We start from the raw sequence: 19568 nt of genomic DNA on the forward strand, positions 1-19568 counted from the left end.
GTTCCGGCCCTCCCATACCCACCTCCACAGCCTGGCAAGGACCTGCCTCCCTCCACGAAAGCAGCCTCTGAGGAGGACCTTCCCTTGGCAAGAGTGCCCTCAGGGATGGATTCCCTAGGGCGCCTTGGGGTCCCTCACCCTTGTGGTTCAGGCCCTCCCATACCCACCTCCACAGCCTGGCAAGAAACCTGCCTCCTCCCCTCCATGAAAGCAGCCTCTGAGGAGGACCTTCCCTGGCAAGAGTGCCCTCAGGGATGGATTCCCTAGGGCGCTTTGGGGTCCCCTCACCCTTGTGGTTCAGCCCTCCCATACCCACCTCCACAGCCTGGCAAGAACCTGCCTCCCTCCAGGAAAGCAGCCTCTGAGGAGGACCTTCCCTGGCAAGAGTGCCCTCAGGGATGGATTCCCTAGGGTGCCTTGGGGTCCCTCACCCTTGTGGTTCAGGCCCTCCCAGGCCCCCACCTCCACAGCCTGGCAGGAAACCTATCTCTTTCCAGGGAAGCAGCCTCTGAGGAGGCCTTTCCCTTGGCAAGAGTGCCCTCAGGGATGGATTCCCTAGGGCGCTTTGGGGTCCCTCACCCTTGTGGTTCCGGCCCTCCCATACCCACCTCCACAGCCTGGAACCTGCCTCCCTCCAGGAAAGCAGCCTCTGAGGAGGACCTTCCCTGGCAGTGCCCTCAGGGATGGATTCCCTAGGACCTTGGGGTCCCTCACCCTTGTGGTTCCGGCCCTCCCATACCCACCTCCACAGCCTGGCAAGAACCTGACCTGCCTCCTCTGAAAGGAGGCCTCTGAGGAGGACCTTCCCTGGCAAGAGTGCCCTCAGGGATGGATTCCCTAGGGTGCCTTGGATGGTCCCCCTCACCCTTGTGGTTCCAGGCCCTCCCATACCCACCTCCACAGCCTGGCAAGAACCTGCCTCCCTCCAGAAAGCAGCCTCTGAGGAGGACCTTCCCTGGCAAGAGTGCCCTCAGGGATGGATTCCCTAGGGGCGCTTTGGGGTCCCTCACCCTTGTGGTTCAGGCCCTCCCAGGCCCACCTCCCCAGCCTGGCAAGGAAACCTGCCTCCCTCCCAGAAAGCAGCCTCTGAGGAGGACCTTCCCTGGCAAGAGTGCCCTCAGGGATGGATTCCCTAGGGCGCCTTTGGGGTCCCTCACCCTTGTGGTTCAGGCCCTCCCATACCCACCTCCACAGCCTGGCAAGAACCTGCCTCCCTCCAGGAAAGCAGCCTCTGAGGAGGACCTTCCCCTGGCAAGAGTGCCCTCAGGGATGGATTCCTAGGGCGCCTTGGGGTCCCCTCACCCTTGTGGTTCAGGCCCTCCCATACCCACCTCCACAGCCTGGCAAGAACCTGCCTCCCCCTCCAGGAAAGCAGCCTCTGAGGAGGACCTTCCCTGGCAAGAGTGCCCTCACAGGATGGATTCCCTAGGGATGCTTTGGGGTCCCCTCACCCTTGTGGTTCAGGACCTCCCAGGCCCCCTCCCACAGCCTGGCAGGAACCTGCCTCCCTTCCAGGAAAGCAGCCTCTGAGGAGGACTCCCTGGCAAGAGTGCCCTCAGGGATGCATTCCCTAGGGCGCTTTGGGGTCCCTCACCCTTGTGGTTCCAGCCCTCCCATACCCACCTCCACAGCCTGGCAAGGACCTGCCTCCCTCCACGAAAGCAGCCTCTGAGGAGGACCTTCCCTGGCAAGAGTGCCCTCCTTGGGGGGATGGATTCCCTAGGGCGCTTTGGGGTCCCTCACCCTTGTGGTTCCGGCCCTCCCATACCCACCTCCACAGCCTGGCAAGAACCTGCCTCCCTCCACGAAAGCAGCCTCTGAGGAGGACCTTCCCCTGGCAAGAGTGCCCTCAGGGATGGATTCCCTAGGGCGCCTTGGGGTCCCTCACCCTTGTGGTTCCGGCCCTCCCATACCCACCTCCACAGCCTGGCAAGAACCTGCCTCCCTCCACGAAAGCAGCCTCTGAGGAGGACCTTCCCTGGCAAGAGTGCCCTCAGGGATGGATTCCCTAGGGCGCTTTGGGGTCCCCTCACCCTTGTGGTTCAGGCCTCCCATACCCACCTCCACAGCCTGGCAAGAACCTGCCTCCCTCCAGGAAAGCAGCCTCTGAGGAGGACCTTCCCCTGGCAAGAGTGCCCTCAGGGATGGATTCCCTAGGGCGCTTTGGGGTCCCCTCACCCTTGTGGTTCCAGGCCCTCCCATACCCACCTCCACAGCCTGGCAAGAACCTGCCTCCCCTCCATGAAAGCAGCCTCTGAGGAGGACCTTCCCCTGGCAAGAGTGCCCTCAGGGATGGATTCCCTAGGCGCTTTGGGGTCCCTCACCCTTGTGGTTCCAGGCCCTCCCATACCCACCTCCACAGCCTGGCAAGAAACCTGCCTCCCTCCACAGGAAAGCAGCCTCTGAGGAGGACCTTCCCTGGCAAGAGTGCCCTCAGGGATGGATTCCCTAGGGCGCCTTGGGGTCCCTCACCCTTGTGGTTCAGGCCCTCCCAGGCCCACCTCCACAGCCTGGCAAGGAAACCTGCCTCCTTCCAGGGAAGCAGCCTCTGAGGAGGACCTTCCCCTGGCAAGAGTGCCCTCAGGGATGGATTCCCTAGGGCGCCTTGGGGTCCCTCACCCTTGTGGTTCCGGCCCTCCCATACCCACCTCCACAGCCTGGCAAGAACCTGCCTCCCTCCACGAAAGCAGCCTCTGAGGAGGACCTTCCCCTGGCAAGAGTGCCCTCAGGGATGGATTCCCTAGGGCGCCTTGGGGTCCCTCACCCTTGTGGTTCCAGCCCTCCCATACCCACCTCCACAGCCTGGCAAAACCTGCCTCCCTCCAGGGAAAGCAGCCTCTGAGGAGGACCTTCCCTGGCAAGAGTGCCCTCAGGGATGGATTCCTAGGGCGCTTTGGGGTCCCCTCACCCTTGTGGTTCAGGCCCTCCCATACCCACCTCCACAGCCTGGCAAGAACCTGCCTCCCTCCAGGAAAGCAGCCTCTGAGGAGGACCTTCCCCTGGCAAGAGTGCCCTCAGGGATGGATTCCCTAGGGCGCCTTGGGGTCCCTCACCCTTGTGGTTCAGGCCCTCCCAGGCCCCACCTCCACAGCCTGGCAAGAACCTGCCTCCCTCCAGGAAAGCAGCCTCTGAGGAGGACCTTCCCTGGCAAGAGTGCCCTCAGGGATGGATTCCCTAGGGCGCTTTGGGGTCCCTCACCCTTGTGGTTCAGGGCCCTCCCAGGCCCCCCCCCTCCACAGCCTGGCAAGGAACCTGGTCCCCTCACCCTTGTGGTTCCGGCCCTCCCTCCAGCCTGAAAGCAGCCTCAGAGGAGGACCTTCCCTGGCAAGAGTGCCCTCAGGGATGGATTCCCTAGGGCGCCTTGGGGTCCCCTCACCCTTGTGGTTCAGGCCCTCCCATACCCACCTCCACAGCCTGGCAAGAAACCTGCCTCTCCTCCACGAAAGCAGCCTCTGAGGAGGACCTTCCCTGGCAAGAGTGCCCTCAGGGATGGATTCCCTAGGGCGCCTTGGGGTCCCCTCACCCTTGTGGTTCCAGGCCCTCCCAGGCCCCACCTCCACAGCCTGGCAAGAACCTGCCTCCCTCCAGGAAAGCAGCCTCTGAGGAGGACCTTCCCTGGCAAGAGTGCCCTCAGGGATGGATTCCCTAGGGCGCCTTGGGGTCCCCTCACCCTTGTGGTTCAGGCCCTCCCCATACCCACCTCCACAGCCTGGCAAGAACCTGCCTCCCTCCACGAAAGCAGCCTCTGAGGAGGACCTTCCCCTGGCAAGAGTGCCCTCAGGGATGGATTCCCTAGGGCGCTTTGGGGTCCCTCACCCTTGTGGTTCCGGCCCTCCCATACCCACCTCCACAGCCTGGCAAGAACCTGCCTCCCTCCATGAAAGCAGCCTCTGAGGAGGACCTTCCCCTGGCAAGAGTGCCCTCAGGGATGGATTCCCTAGGGCGCTTTGGGGTCCCTCACCCTTGTGGTTCAGGCCCTCCCCATACCCACCTCCACAGCCTGGCAAGAACCTGCCTCCCTCCAGGAAAGCAGCCTCTGAGGAGGACCTTCCCTGGCAAGAGTGCCCTCAGGGATGGATTCCCTAGGGCACTTGGGGCCCCTCACCCTTGTGGTTCAGGCCCTCCCATACCCCCCTCCACAGCCTGGCAAGAACCTGCCTCCCTCCACGAAAGCAGCCTCTGAGGAGGCCTTTTCCTTGGCAAGAGTGCCCTCAGGGATGGATTCCCTAGGGCGCCTTGGGGTCCCTCACCCTTGTGGTTCCAGCCCTCCCATACCCACCTCCACAGCCTGGCAAGAACCTGCCTCCCTCTATGAAAGCAGCCTCTGAGGAGGACCTTCCCCTGGCAAGAGTGCACTCAGGGATGGATTCCCTAGGGCGCCTTGGGGTCCCTCACCCTTGTGGTTCCAGCCCTCCCATACCCACCTCCACAGCCTGGCAAGAACCTGCCTCCCTCCACGAAAGCAGCCTCTGAGGAGGACCTTCCCTGGCAAGAGTGCCCTCAGGGATGCATTCCCTAGGGCGCTTTGGGGTCCCCTCACCCTTGTGGTTCCAGGCCCTCCCAGGCCCACCTCCACAGCCTGGCAAGAACCTGCCTCCCTCCAGGAAAGCAGCCTCTGAGGAGGACCTTCCCCTGGCAAGAGTGCCCTCAGGGATGGATTCCCTAGGGCGCCTTGGGGTCCCCTCACCCTTGTGGTTCAGGCCCTCCCATACCCACCTCCCCAGCCTGGCAAGAAACCTGCCTCCCCTCCAGGAAAGCAGCCTCTGAGGAGGACCTTCCCTGGCAAGAGTGCCCTCAGGGATGGATTCCCTAGGGCGCCTTTGGGTCCCCTCACCCTTGTGGTCCGGCCCTCCCATACCCACCTCCACAGCCTGGCAAGAACCTGCCTCCCTCCATGAAAGCAGCCTCTGAGGAGGACCTTCCCTGGCAAGAGTGCCCTCAGGGATGGATTCCCTAGGGCGCTTTGGGGTCCCTCACCCTTGTGGTTCAGGCCCTCCCCATACCCACCTCCCCAGCCTGGCAAGAACCTGCCTCCCTCCATGAAAGCAGCCTCTGAGGAGGACCTTCCCTGGCAAGAGTGCCCTCAGGGATGGATTCCCTAGGGCGCCTTGGGGTCCCCTCACCCTTGTGGTTCCAGGCCCTCCCCACCCACCTCCCCAGCCTGGCAAGAAACCTGCCTCCCTCCATGAAAGCAGCCTCTGAGGAGGACCTTCCCCTGGCAAGAGTGCCCTCAGGGATGGATTCCCTAGGGCGCCTTGGGGTCCCTCACCCTTGTGGTTCAGGCCCTCCCCATACCCACCTCCACAGCCTGGCAGGAAACCTGCCTCCCTCCATGAAAGCAGCCTCTGAGGAGGACCTTCCCTGGCAAGAGTGCCCTCAGGGATGGATTCCCTAGGGCGCCTTGGGGTCCCTCACCCTTGTGGTTCAGGCCCTCCCAGGCCCACCTCCACAGCCTGGCAAGAAACCTGCCTCCCTCCATGAAAGCAGCCTCTGAGGAGGACCTTCCCTGGCAAGAGTGCCCTCAGGGATGGATTCCCTAGGGCGCCTTTGGGGTCCCTCATCCTTGTGGTTCCAGGCCCTCCCATACCCACCTCCCCAGCCTGGCAGGAAACCTGCCTCCCTCCATGAAAGCAGCCTCTGAGGAGGACCTTCCCCTGGCAAGAGTGCCCTCAGGGATGGATTCCTAGGGCGCCTTGGGGTCCCCTCACCCTTGTGGTTCAGGCCCTCCCCCAGGCCCACCTCCACAGCCTGGCAAGAAACCTGCCTCCCTCCATGAAAGCAGCCTCTGAGGAGGACCTTCCCCTGGCAAGAGTGCCCTCAGGGATGGATTCCCTATGGCGCCTTGGTGCCCCTCACCCATGTGGTTCAGGCCCTCCCATACCCGCTTCCACAGCCTGGCAAGAACCTGCCTCCCTCCATGAAAGCAGCCTCTGAGGAGGACCTTCCCCTGGCAAGAGTGCCCTCAAGGGATGGATTCCCTAGGGCGCTTTGGGGTCCCTCACCCTTGTGGTTCAGGCCCTCCCAGGCCCCCTCCACAGCCTGGCAAGAAACCTGCCTCCCTCCATGAAAGCAGCCTCTGAGGAGGACCTTCCCCTGGCAAGAGTGCCCTCAGGGATGGATTCCCTAGGGCGCCTTTGGGTCCCCTCACCCTTGTGGTTCAGGCCCTCCCCCCCCCACCCCCAGCCTGCAAGGAAACCTGCCTCCCTCCATGAAAGCAGCCTCTGAGGAGGACCTTCCCCTGGCAAGAGTGCCCTCAGGGATGGATTCCTAGGGCGCCTTGGGGCCCCCCCTCACCCTTGTGGTTGGCCCTCCCATACCCACCTCCACAGCCTGGCAAGAACCTGCCTCCCCCCCATGAAAGCAGCCTCTGAGGAGGACCTTCCCCTGGCAAGAGTGCCCTCAGGGATGGATTCCCTAGGGCGCCTTGGGGTCCCCTCATCCTTGTGGTTCCAGGCCCTCCCAGGCCACCTCCCCAGCCTGGCAAGAACCTGCCTCCCTCCATGAAAGCAGCCTCTGAGGAGGACCTTCCCTTGGCAAGAGTGCCCTCAGGGATGGATTCCCTAGGGCGCCTTGGGGTCCCTCACCCTTGTGGTTCCGGCCCTCCCATACCCACCTCCACAGCCTGGCAAGGACCTGCCTCCCTCCATGAAAGCAGCCTCTGAGGAGGACCTTCCCCTGGCAAGAGTGCCCTCAGGGATGGATTCCCTAGGGCGCTTTGGGGTCCCTCACCCTTGTGGTTCCGGCCCTCCCATACCCACCTCCACAGCCTGGCAAGAACCTGCCTCCCTCCATGAAAGCAGCCTCTGAGGAGGACCTTCCCCTGGCAAGAGTGCCCTCAGGGATGGATTCCCTAGGGCGCCTTGGGGTCCCCTCATCCTTGTGGTTCAGGCCCTCCCCAGGCCCCCTCCCCAGCCTGGCAGGAAACCTGCCTCCCTCCATGAAAGCAGCCTCTGAGGAGGACCTTCCCTGGCAAGAGTGCCCTCAGGGATGGATTCCTAGGGCGCCTTTGGGGCCCCTCATCCTTGTGGTTCAGGCCTCCCCATACCCACCTCCACAGCCTGGCAGAAACCTGCCTCCCTCCATGAAAGCAGCCTCTGAGGAGGACCTTCCCTGGCAAGAGTGCCCTCAGGGATGGATTCCCTAGGGCGCCTTGGGGTCCCTCACCCTTGTGGTTCCGGCCCTCCCATACCCACCTCCACAGCCTGGCAAGAACCTGCCTCCCTCCATGAAAGCAGCCTCTGAGGAGGACCTTCCCTTGGCAGGAGTGCTCTCAAGGGATGGCTTCCCTAGGGCACTTTGCGGTCCCTCACCCTTATGGTTCAGGACCTCCTCAGGCCCCCTCCCCAGTCTGGCAGGAAACCTGTCTCCTTCCAGGGAAGCAGCCTCTGAGGAGGACCTTCCCTTGGCAAGAGTGCCCTCAGGGATGGATTCCCTAGGGCGCCTTGGGGTCCCTCACCCTTGTGGTTCCGGCCCTCCCATACCCACCTCCACAGCCTGGCAAGAACCTGCCTCCCTCCACGAAAGCAGCCTCTGAGGAGGACCTTCCCCTGGCAAGAGTGCCCTCAGGATGGGATGGATTCCCTAGGGCGCCTTTGGGTCCTCACCCTTGTGGTTCAGGCCCTCCCCATACCCACCTCCACAGCCTGGCAGAACCTGCCTCCCTCCTCCCCCCCATGAAAGCAGCCTCTGAGGAGAGACCTTCCTTAGTTGGCAAGAGTGCCCTATTAAGGGATGGATTCCCTAGGGATAGCCTTGGGGTCCCTCACCCTTGTGGTTCAGCCCTCCCATACCCACCTCCACAGCCTGGCAAGAAACCTTTTCCCTCCTCCAGAAAGCAGCCTCTGAGGAGGACCTTCCCTGGCAAGAGTGCCCTCAGGGATGGATTTGATTTGGGGTCCCTCACCCTTGTGGTTCAGGCCCTCCCATGCCCACCTCCACAGCCTGGCAGGAAACCTGCCTCCCTCCATGAAAGCAGCCTCTGAGGAGGACCTTCCCTGGCAAGAGTAATTTAAGGGATGGATTCCCAGGGCGCCTTGGGGTCCCTCACCCTTGTGGTTCCAGGGCCCTCCCAGGCCCTCCACCTCCACAGCCTGGCAAGAACCTGCCTCCCTCCATGAAAGCAGCCTCTGAGGAGGACCTTCCCTGGCAAGAGTGCCCTCAGGGATGGATTCCAAACAGGGCGCCTTGGGTCCCCTCACCCTTGTGGTTCCAGGCCCTCCCATACCCACCTCCACAGCCTGGCAGGACCTGCCTCCCTCCTGAAAGCAGCCTCTGAGGAGGACCTTCCTGGCAAGAGTGCCTCAGGGATGGATTCCTAGGGCGCCTTGGGGTCATCCTTGTGGTTCAGCCTCCCAGGCCCCCTTCAGCCTGACCCTCCCAATGGCTAACCTCCCTGACCAACGCGTGATCAGAGTGCAAGGATGGACCAGGGCGCCTTGGGGTCCTCTTGTTTGGCCCTCCCATACCCACCTCCACAGCCTGGCAGGAAACCTGCCTCCTCCTCGGCAAGATAGGAGGACCTTCCTGGCAAGAGTGTGGACCTAGACATCCTTGGGGTCCCTCACCCTTGTGGTTCAGGCCCTCCCAGGCCCACCCCACAGGGAAACCTGCCTCGTTTCCAGAAAGCAGCCTCTGAGAAGAGGACCTTCCCCCTGGCAAGAGTGCATTCAGGGATGGATGTTGGTCGACATTTGTCCTCACCATTGTGGTTTATAGATTGTTATTGTGTCTCCACAGCCTGTGAAAATTACCTGCCCCTCCACGAAAGCAGCCTTTGAGGAGGACCTTCCCCTGGCAAGAGTGCCCTCAAGGGATGGATTCCTAGGAGGGCATTTGAGTTTCCCTCACCCTTGTGGTTCCAGCCCTCCCATACCCACCTCCACAGCCTGGCAAGAACCTGCCTCCCTCCACAGAAAGCAGCCTCTGAGGAGGACCTTCCCCTGGCAAGAGTGCCCTCAGGGATGGATTCCCTAGGCGCCTTTGGGGTCCCTCCCTTGTGGTTCCGGCCCTCCCATACCCACCTCCACAGCCTGGCAAGAACCTGCCTCTCCGATGACAAAAAGCAGCCTCTGAGGAGGACCTTCCCCTGGCAAGAGTGCCCTCAGGGATGGATTCCCTAGGGGCTTTGGGTCCCCTCACCCTTGTGGTTCCGGCCCTCCCATACCCACCTCCACAGCCTGGCCAAGAACCTGCCTCCCTCCACGAAAGCAGCCTCTGAGGAGGGACCTTCCCCTGGCAAGAGTGCCCTCAGGGATGGATTCCTAGGGCGCAGGTTGGGGTCCCCTCACCCTTGTGGTTCCAGGCCCTACCCACCCCATACCCACCTCCACAGCCTGGCAAGAACCTGCCTCCTCCAGGAAAGCAGCCTCTGAGGAGGACCTTCCCCTGGCAAGAGTGCCCTCAGGGATGGATTTCCTAGGCGCCTTGGGGTCCCTCACCCTTGTGGTTCAGGCCCTCCCCATACCCACCTCCACAGCCTGGCAAGAACCTGCCTCCCTCCTGAAAGCAGCCTCTGAAGGACCTTCCCTGGCAAGAGTGCCCTCAGGGATGGATTCCCTAGGGCGCCTTGGGGGTCCTCACCCTTGTGGTTCCGGCCTCCCATACCCACCTCCACAGCCTGGCAAGAACCTGCCTCCCTCCACGAAAGCAGCCTCTGAGGAGGACCTTCCCCTGGCAAGAGTGCCCTCAGGGATGGATTCCCTAGGGCGCCTTGGGGTCCCCTCACCCTTGTGGTTCCGGCCCTCCCATACCCCACCTCCACAGCCTGGCAAGAACCTGCCTCCCTCCACGAAAGCAGCCTCTGAGGAGGACCTTATGGCAAGAGTGCCTCAGGGATACATTCCCTGGGCGCTATATGGGGTCCCTCACCCTTATGGTTCAGGCCTCCCATATACCTCCACAGCCTGGCAAACCTGCCTCCCTAGGGAAAGCAGCCTCTGAGGAGGACCTTTATATATAATATGCCTCATATATATATATATGCCTATATATATATATATATGTTCCGGCCCTCCCATATATATACCTCCACATATGGCAAGGAAAACCTGCCTATATCCATAAAGCATATCTGAGGAGGATATATGGCAATAGTATATATATATTATATATATATATATATATGGTTATATATATATACCTCCACAGCCTGGCATAAACCTGCCTCCCTCCACGAAAGCAGCCTCTGAGGAGGTTTTGCAAGAGTGCCCTCAGGGACATTTTCCTATTTTCTTTGTCCTAACCCTTATAGTTCAGGCCCTCCCATACCCACCTGACCAGCCTTAAACCAGCCTCCCTTGGGAAAGTTTAGGAGGACCTTCCCTGGCAAAGTGCCCTAAGGGATGGAAAAAATCTTTAATGACCTTGTGGGTATATATTTCATTCATCACCAAAGCACTGAAATTATACAATTCAGATTAATATTATGACTTGAAATTGGTTATAACAGTGATGAACAATGAAATAATTTGCAGTTTGATGTGATTTGGCAAATAACGTTTTTATATTATGGTGGTTCCTTCGACACTCAGAGTGGAAAGGGTTTCAGTCTTAAGCAAAATTAAAGTGTCGAGAATATTGTTATGACTTTCTTGTAAACGTATTCCAGGTTTTCCAGTGTTGGAAGACGGTCGGCTCAAATTGTTGAAATCATTTGCCAACCATGGTCTCGTCCAGGAAACACACCAATCGAGAGGAAGTAGGTCATTTATAGAAGTGTTTATGGATTTGTGTATCTTATCATTATCTATTTCAATGATTCATATATACTTGTGTGAATTCATGCATACATACACACACTAGTTGTTCTTCCGTGTCAACATTTTGATTCTACTGACCTAACAGTTTTCCTTAAATTTCTGTAAGTTTTCACACACATTTGTAGGTTTTGTATTTCAGTATTTAACTGAGGCTGGGTGCCTTGTTTTGCATCTTGGTTCCAGCTGTAAAAGGGGTCATTTAGAAAAGTTCCCAGAATGAAGTGAAATCAAACGAGCACCAGCAAATTAGGACGAGAATGCAGGGAGAGCTTTTACACAGACCCTTCTGTCTTTCCTTCTTCCTTCCTCCTTCCTTTCTATTCCTTCTTCCTTCCTTCCTGCAATCTTTAGATCAAACCCTATGGTGGCGACTGAATTGAGTGAACGTGTCGTTTTATTCTGTTTACATTTGTCCTCACCACAATTGCTTCAATACTGGTGAGAAATTGTTCAGCTTCCTAGCATGCTGAAGAGTTTAGGATTTAGACAGATGTTGTTATTTTCAAATGGGCAGGTGGTTTGACAAGGTTTACAGTCAAAGGCTTGAAAAACAATAAACAAAAATGGCCAAAAACATCGATAGAAGGTTGCAGTTGGGAATGAGGAGGTTGGGAGTAGGCAGGGGCTAGTCTTAATATTGTTAACTGATCATGCCTAGAAGTATGTCTAGAATCTACTTTGAAACACGATGCAGAAGGTTTGGTTTTGATGCTACGAAGAAAACAGTGACGTTCAGAGGAGGGCTAAAAAAGGTTTTGGGAGTCTCCTGTTGAATATGCCAATTGTGATCAGCGAGATCTGACGTCATTAAACTGAAAAGACATTATATACCTGGTGTAATGCTGTCTTCCATTACATTACGGAAATGGTCATTGACTTTTATCGATATATTTTAATGAGACAAAGGCCTGGTTGTGATGAATAGTGCATAGATAACTGAATATTGTTAACTAATGTCCCTAATATGTATGTATATGAAATACGATGCAGAAGGTATATATCTAAATGCTATATATATGGGGCATATATATATATATAGGTTATATCTATATATATATATATATAGTGATTAATTGCCAGTTAAATGAAAAACTCTATACCTGAAGGTTTTGACTGTCTTCCATTACATTGTTAAACTAGATTTTTTGACCAATTTTAATAAACAGCTACTTGGGAAATTTAATGTGTTGGCGGCAGTTAAAAAAAAAAAGAATGAATCTTTAATGACCAAGGGTATATATTTCATTCATCACCAAAGCACTGAAATTATACAATTCAGATTAATATTATGACTTGAAATTGATTATAACAGTGATGTGAAATAACATGTTTTAACAGTTGGAGAGCCTGTGCAATTTTAATCACGTTTTTATATTATGGTGGTTCCTTCGACACTCAGAGTGGAAAGGGTTTCAGTCTTAAGCAAAACTAAGTGTCCAGAATATTGTTATGACTTTCGTAAACGTATTCCAGGTTTTCCAGTGCTGGAAGACGGTCGGCTCAAATTGTTGGAACTGCACTGCCAACCATGGTCTCGTCCAGGATACACCAATCGAGAGGAGGTAGGTCATTTACAGAAGTGTTTATGGATTTGTGTATCTATTTCATATTCATATATACTTGTGTGAATGCATGCATACATACACACACTAGTTGTTCTTCCGTGTCAACATTTTGATTCTACTGACCTTCAGTTTTCCTTAAATTTCTGTAAGTTTTCACACACATTTGTAGGTTTTGTGGCAAGTATTTAACTGAGGCTGGGTGCCTTATTTTGCATCTTGGGCTGTAAAAGGGGTCATTTAGAAAATCCCCAGAATGAAGTGAAATCAAACGAGCACCAGCAAATTAGGACGAGAATACAGGGAGAGCTTTTACACAGACCCTTCTGTCTTTCCTTCTTCCTTCCTCCTTCCTTCAATTCTCAAATTTTCTATATCCTCATTCCTTCCTTCCTTTCCTTCCTTTTTTCCTTCTTCCTTCCTTCCTTGTTTTCCTTCCTTCCTTGAAATTGATCAAACGAGCAGTGATTCCTTCTTCCTTCCTTCCCTGCTTGAGTGAACGTGTCGTTATACTGTTTACACTGTCTACAATTGCTTCAATACTGGTGAGCGTTCAGCTTCCAGCATGCTGAAGTGTTTAATTTACAGTGTTGTTATTAAATGGACAGGTGGTATATTATATACAAGGTTTAAGTCACGTAGGCTTTCAGTGTACAAAAAAATGGCCAAAAACATCGATAGGCAGGTCCGTGCAGGGAACGAGGTTAGGATTTTGGGCTAACCTAGAGTTAGCATAGCCTAGCCACATTTTCCTTGACCTTATTTTGGCGGTACTGACACCCGCCTTTGGGCTATTAAGTGTGAATAAATGAAGGGTTACTTTGCGTTTGCGTGCTCACATATTTTCATTACAGTGGTAGAGGAACCATGATGTGGTTTTCATTCTGGCCACCTAAACTTAATTGATCATGGATCGAACTCTTGGTATTTGTTAATCACTTGAGAACCCAAGCATCATTTTGAAAGGCCTAAACTCAGGTGATCGTTGCAGGGGCAGAATAAATGATCGAAGATACAGATCGATTATGTTTTTCATAACTCTCAGTAAGCCTCTCAGGTGATGTGGAACATCAGACCACTTGCGTCATAGCCCCTGCTTGTGTGCTAAGATCTTTATGTTGCTGTATAATGTACAATGCATAATGTTTAATGTATAATATATACACTAGTCTGTGGAAGTTTGCTATGCAAGTTCATGGTCCCACATCCTTTTCTGTAGCATTGCATTTCCATTCTGGTGAATGGTAGGTTAACAGATACTTAACTAAATACATAAAATATAGTATACAGGAATGCATTCCCATTATGGTAAATGGTAGGTTAACACAGGAATGCATTCCCATTTTGGTAAATGGTAAGTTAACAGATACTTAATAACTAAATACATAAAGTATAGTATACAGGAATGCATTCCCATTATGGTAAATGGTAGGTTAACACAGGAATGCATTCCCATTTTGGTAAATGGTAAGTTAACAGATACTTAATAACTAAATACATAAAGTATATATACAGAAATGCATTCCCATTATGGTAAAATTAATAGGTTAACACATAAAGAATGCATTCCCATTTTGGTAAATGGTAAGTTAACAGATACTTAATAACTAAATACATAAAAATACAGTTTATAGAATGCATTAAATACATAATTATGGTATAAAATGTAGGTTAACATAGTAAATGCATTAACATAGGAATGCATTCTCATTATGGCAAATGATGGCAAATGATCAGTCATTAAATTGTGGGATGCTCCTCAGAATATAGCCACCAGGAGTCTGATTATTGGTCAGCATTCTTCATTAGTGAGAAGATAATAATTAGTTGCTGTCTATAAACCCACTTTTCTATATTGAGCAGAAAGGTCATTTTGCATCAGATTGTCAATCCTTACTTGTCAAACATCTTAGCAACCTTGATATATGATATTGGCTTCAGACATTCACAAGCACACTGATATTATAATGAAGTGGAAACTGGCAATGGTCTCGTTATTAACCTTCCTTTTATGGTCTCATTATTAACCTACATTTTACGTCCTCTTTATCAACCTACCTTTTCTGGTCTCATTATTAACATACTTTTTATGGTCTCATTATTAACCTACCTTTTACGTCCTCTTTATCAACCTACCTTTTCTGGTCTCATTATTAACATACTTTTTATGGTCTCATTATTAACCTACCTTTTACGGTCTCATTATTAACCTAACTTTTACAGTCTCATTATTAACATGAATTTTACAGTCGCATTATTAACCTACCTTTTATGGTCTTATTATTAACTACCTTTTACGGTCTCATTTTTATGTCTTTTCTCATTATTAACTCGGCCTTTTGGTTTCATTATTAACCTACCTTTTACAATCTCATTATTAACCTCATTATTAAATATTTTTTCAATTCATTTAACCTACCTTTTACGATCCCATTATTAACCTACCTTTTACGGTCTCATTATTACCATGTCTTTTACAGTCCCATTATTAATCTGCCTTTTATGTTCTCATTATTAACCTGCCTTTTACAATCCCATTATTAGCCTACTTTTTATGATCCCATTATTATCCTACCTTTTATGGTCTCATTATTAGCCTACCTTTTACGATCCCATTATCAACCTACCTTTTATGGCCTCATTATTAACCTACCTATTATTGTCGCATTATTAACCTACCTTTTACGGGCTCATTAATAACCTACCTTTTACAATCCCATTATTAACCTACCTTTTAGAGTCTCATTATTAACCTACCTCCTACTACCAAAAACAAGGGTAAACATAAGGCTTCTTCAGCTTCTTGATATTAGTGGAAAGAAAAAAAAATACATTTCATTGTAGGCATTGAAATCCATCATTAAGTTGAAGCTTCAGTCAGTGTCAGTGGGACATCCGTACGTCATTTGAATTGCTTTTCATTTACATTGTTTACACAGAGTTATAGAAGAGTATTTTTAAAATGATCTTTGTGGGTTGTATTAAGGAGTTTTTACATTTCAGAAAAGGCTGAGGAAGACAGGAAATTCATCCTCAGAAGTGGATGGCGTACAGGACAGGTCACACTGTTGTTTAGCCCAGAATTCATGACGTCCATAGATTAAGGCATTTTCACTTTAAGGTAAGTTTTCATTTTAATATTTACCAAACTGGAAGTTAGTCAGATTTATAACAAAGGCTTTGGTTGTTGATTTATATTGTTATTTAAAACTCGTTTTGAAGAATAATAACCCATTTTGGTTATTATCCTTATAGTAAGGTTATTACTTTGATGAATGATTATCTTCTCTCCCTCTCTCAAACACACACAACACTCCACCTACAACCCTCTGTACAACCCAGTCCTCCCTGACCTCACAATCATCCAGCCCACATCCACCCACAGTCCTACAACCATCCACCACAGCCATCTGCCACAATCCATACACCCACAGTCATCAACCCACAACCTCAATCATCCACTCACAACCCTCCACCTATAACCCTCCACCCACAACGATCCATCCATCTTAACCATCCCCACTTAGTCATCCATCCAGTAACCTTCCCCTAACAACCATCTGCTCACAAACTACACTAACATCCACCCAAAACCCAAACACCGTCCACCCACAAGTTCACCTTCAATCAACAACTACAAACTCCACATCCACCTCATAACACAATCATCCACAACCACAACTTTCCTAAACCTATAACCCTTCCACCCACAGTCACCCACCAACAACCCTTCACCCATAACCATTCATCCACAGTCATCCACCCATCTATAACATTTTCACTTTAAGATAAGTTTTCATTTCAATATTTACTAAACTGGAAGTTAGTCAGATTTATAAAACAAAGCCATTGGTTGTTGATTTATATATTATTTAAAACTCGTTTTGAAGAATAATAACCCATTTTGGTTATTATTCTTATGGTAAGGTTATTATTTTGATGAATGATTATATCTCTCTCCTCTCTCAAACACACACAACACTCCACCTACAACCCCACAACATCCCCATCCACCACATCATCCTCCCACAACCTAAGCCACAATCATCCACCCACAAACCCTCCACCTATAACCCTCCACCCACAACTATCCACCAATAACCACAACCATCCACCTACAGCCATCTGCTCACAACACCCCACATCCACCCAAAACTCTACACCCACAGTCATCAACCCACAACTTCAAACAACCATCCACTCACAACCCTAAACCTATAACCCTCCACTCACTACCCTTCACCAACAACGATCCTTACAACCCTCCATCTATAACCATCCCCTACAATCGTCAACCCACAATCCCACACCAGTAACCTTCCCCTAACAACCTGCTCCAACCCACACACTAACACTCATCAACCCACAATCCACCCTCAACCAAAACCACCCACACAACCCTTCCACCCACAACCCTCCACCAAACACCGTCCAACAACAACGTTCTGTCCACAACCCTTCATAAACAACCTTCAATCAACATTCATCCTACACACCACCCATCCACCCACAACTTATCACCTGCAACCTCGTACCCACACCCTTCCACCCACAGTCACCCACCAACAACCCTTCACCCATAACCATTCATCCACCCATTACCTTACACCCACTGCCATCAACACAACCATCCACTTGCTATCCACCCATAACCCTCCACCTACAACCTTCCACCCACAATCCCAATCCTTCACAAATGGTTCTCCACCCACAGCCCTCCGACATTTCTCTATTCACAACATTCACCCACCCACATCCTTCCACCCACAGCCTTTCATCCACAATCATCCTCATACAACCTTCCACATACAACCATCGATCCACATTCTCCATCCACAGCCTTTCATCTGCAGTTCACCTGTATCCTTCGTCTGAGGCATCCTTGGCCTTCCTGCAGGATACACCAGAATCCCTCTCAAGGATTCCAAAACACATAGTTAGCAAGGCGTCTCTCTCTCTCTCTCTCTCTCTCTCTCTCTCTCTCTCTCTCTCTCTCTCTCTCTCTCTCTCTCTCTCTCTCTCTTGTAGTTAACCTCAACAGAGCAGAGTGACAGTAATCGATTTGAAATATTTTTCTCAGTCGCCTCAGTACATTCTCTGAGACTTATCAGATCATACACCTGCAATCTTATCTCTCTCTCTCTCTCTCTCTCTCTCTCTCTCTCTCTCTCTCTCTCTCTCTCTCTCTCTCTCTCTCTCTCTCTCATTGTGTTAACTTCTTTACTACAAGATATGTGACACATGGAATAAATTGCCACCAGAACTTGTAAAGGGCAACATTGTGGAGGAAGAGTTTAAAAGAAAGATAGACAAAACCATTAGAAGAACACTGTGAATGAACAGTAAAACCTGCTCTAGAGATAAGTGAGCACATGATGTCTCCTCGGATGGACTAATAAGTCTTTGAGGCATCCCTGTAATCCTCTCTCTCTCTCTCTCTCTCTCTCTCTCTCTCTCTCTCTCTCTCTCTCTCTCTCTCTCTCTCTCTCTCTCTCTCTCTCTCTCTCTCTCTCTCCTCAGTACATACCTAAGGTAAAGTCAGCAGACACATCTTGAAGCAATGGTCGTAGAGATTTGTATCTCCTGACATCTTCATGCATAGAAGTTTAAAATATGATATGAATTCATATCCAGAGTTGATTTTGAAAAGGAAGTCTATGAAGTGTCGAGATGACAGCCATGCTTTAAATTCTAAAGTAAGTTCTTTGCTTTCCAGGTATATTTCAGAAGCTGGGATCATTCACTGATAGAGACACTGCACGCAGGAATTGAAGGTCCAACTCTTCGGATGAAGAAAAATCTGTACTCTGGAAAATCTGCAGAAAATTTGCTTTTTTGAAAAAAAAGAGGTGACCTTTGTTTTTGTTTTTTTTTGGCCAGGAGGGCTGTTCGATTGCTGTTAAATTGCTGTGCCATGATGTTCCTCGTTCTGACTTCATGAATAACAGAATTAGGCAATTAATGTTTGCATTATTCAAGAGGGTTTTTCTTTTGTCTGGTGGCCCCTGAATGTAAGGGCTTGGCACTGAAAAAGGGAAAATGAACATTTATCGCTCTGGTCCTAAAAAAAAATAACAATTCTTGTCAAGGTAAAAAAAAAATACTCTGTAGGATGTATTAATTTTACATTATATCTGCCTCTTAGTATCAGTGGATTTTGCCTTTCGTGTAATAAGTTATATCTGTCAGTGTATTTTGCTTTTCATGTAGTCAGTTGTATTTCATTATTGTTTTTTCATGTAGGATATAATTAATGTGTACGGTTTGGCACTCTCTCATTTCGCAGATAAGTTAAATACTAATATCTCACGTGAGTGTTGATTGTAATATTGCCTAAGAAGGCACTCTATGTATCTCTCGTAATAGTACTGGAGTAGAGGGTACAAACATTTCATTTTTGCTTATGCCTGAATGACCCCAGTGAGAGCAACTGGCCAGACCTTCCTAGCTAGTGTGAGCCCTTTATCTCATCTGTTTATTTCAAACTCCTACAAACCTTTTCCCCCTTAGGGGATAGTGCAGTCAGTGCACCTCACGCTGTGCACTGTAGGCATTACTTTAGGTTGTTGGCAGCGTCCCTTTGGCCCCTAGCTGCAACCCCTTTCATTCCTTTTACTGTACCTCCGTTCATATTCTCTTTCTTCCACCTTACTTTCCTTCCACCCTTTCTTAACAATTGTTTCATAATGCAACTGCGAGGTCTTCTCCTCCTGTTACACCTTTCAAACCTTCTTTACATTCGACATTCATTTGTTTCGTCTGTTTAATTTGGTTGGCTTTGATGTGCTGTGTTCAGTGAACTGATCAATAATTTAGCACTTCTTTTGCTTTTCGTGTTACTATGACTGTTCCCAGTCATTTCATGATCCTGGCATTTCTTTAAATTCAGTCTGTAACTGTGGTTGGGTTTTCAACTTTTACGAATAAGATTTGGAACTTCAGAAGTTCAAGCAAAGATGCAATGCATTACTGCCCTTATACAGTCCAACTTGTATTTTAATATTTTACTCACATTTTTGTTGATTTCTTTATTAATTTGTTAATTTATCTTCTAATGACTGAACTCCTCTTTCTGTATTTCCCATTACCTTCTGTTACTTTTTTCGAATGAATACCATAATATTCTTTGGAAGCTTCTTGAATTTTAAGTCAGTGGCTCCTGTGGTGGGCGTGTTCCATATGAATAGGGCTCATCTTCTGAATAATAATAATAATAATAATAATAATAATAATAATAATAATAATAATA

The 19568-nt window shown here is 50.5% G+C and overlaps 1 long non-coding RNA gene across 1 annotated transcript; it reads left to right on the forward strand.

Moving 5' to 3' along the window:
• The first annotated feature begins 12180 nt into the window (after positions 1 to 12180).
• Positions 12181 to 18939, forward strand: LOC136855615 (uncharacterized). The gene is made up of 4 exons (XR_010858081.1): positions 12181 to 12319; positions 15323 to 15440; positions 18036 to 18792; positions 18830 to 18939. It is a non-coding gene; the product is annotated as an uncharacterized lncRNA (long non-coding RNA).
• The last annotated feature ends 629 nt before the right edge of the window (positions 18940 to 19568 follow it).

This window comes from Macrobrachium rosenbergii, chromosome 32 (assembly GCF_040412425.1).
Source record: "Macrobrachium rosenbergii isolate ZJJX-2024 chromosome 32, ASM4041242v1, whole genome shotgun sequence".
Taxonomy (NCBI): domain Eukaryota; kingdom Metazoa; phylum Arthropoda; class Malacostraca; order Decapoda; family Palaemonidae; genus Macrobrachium; species Macrobrachium rosenbergii.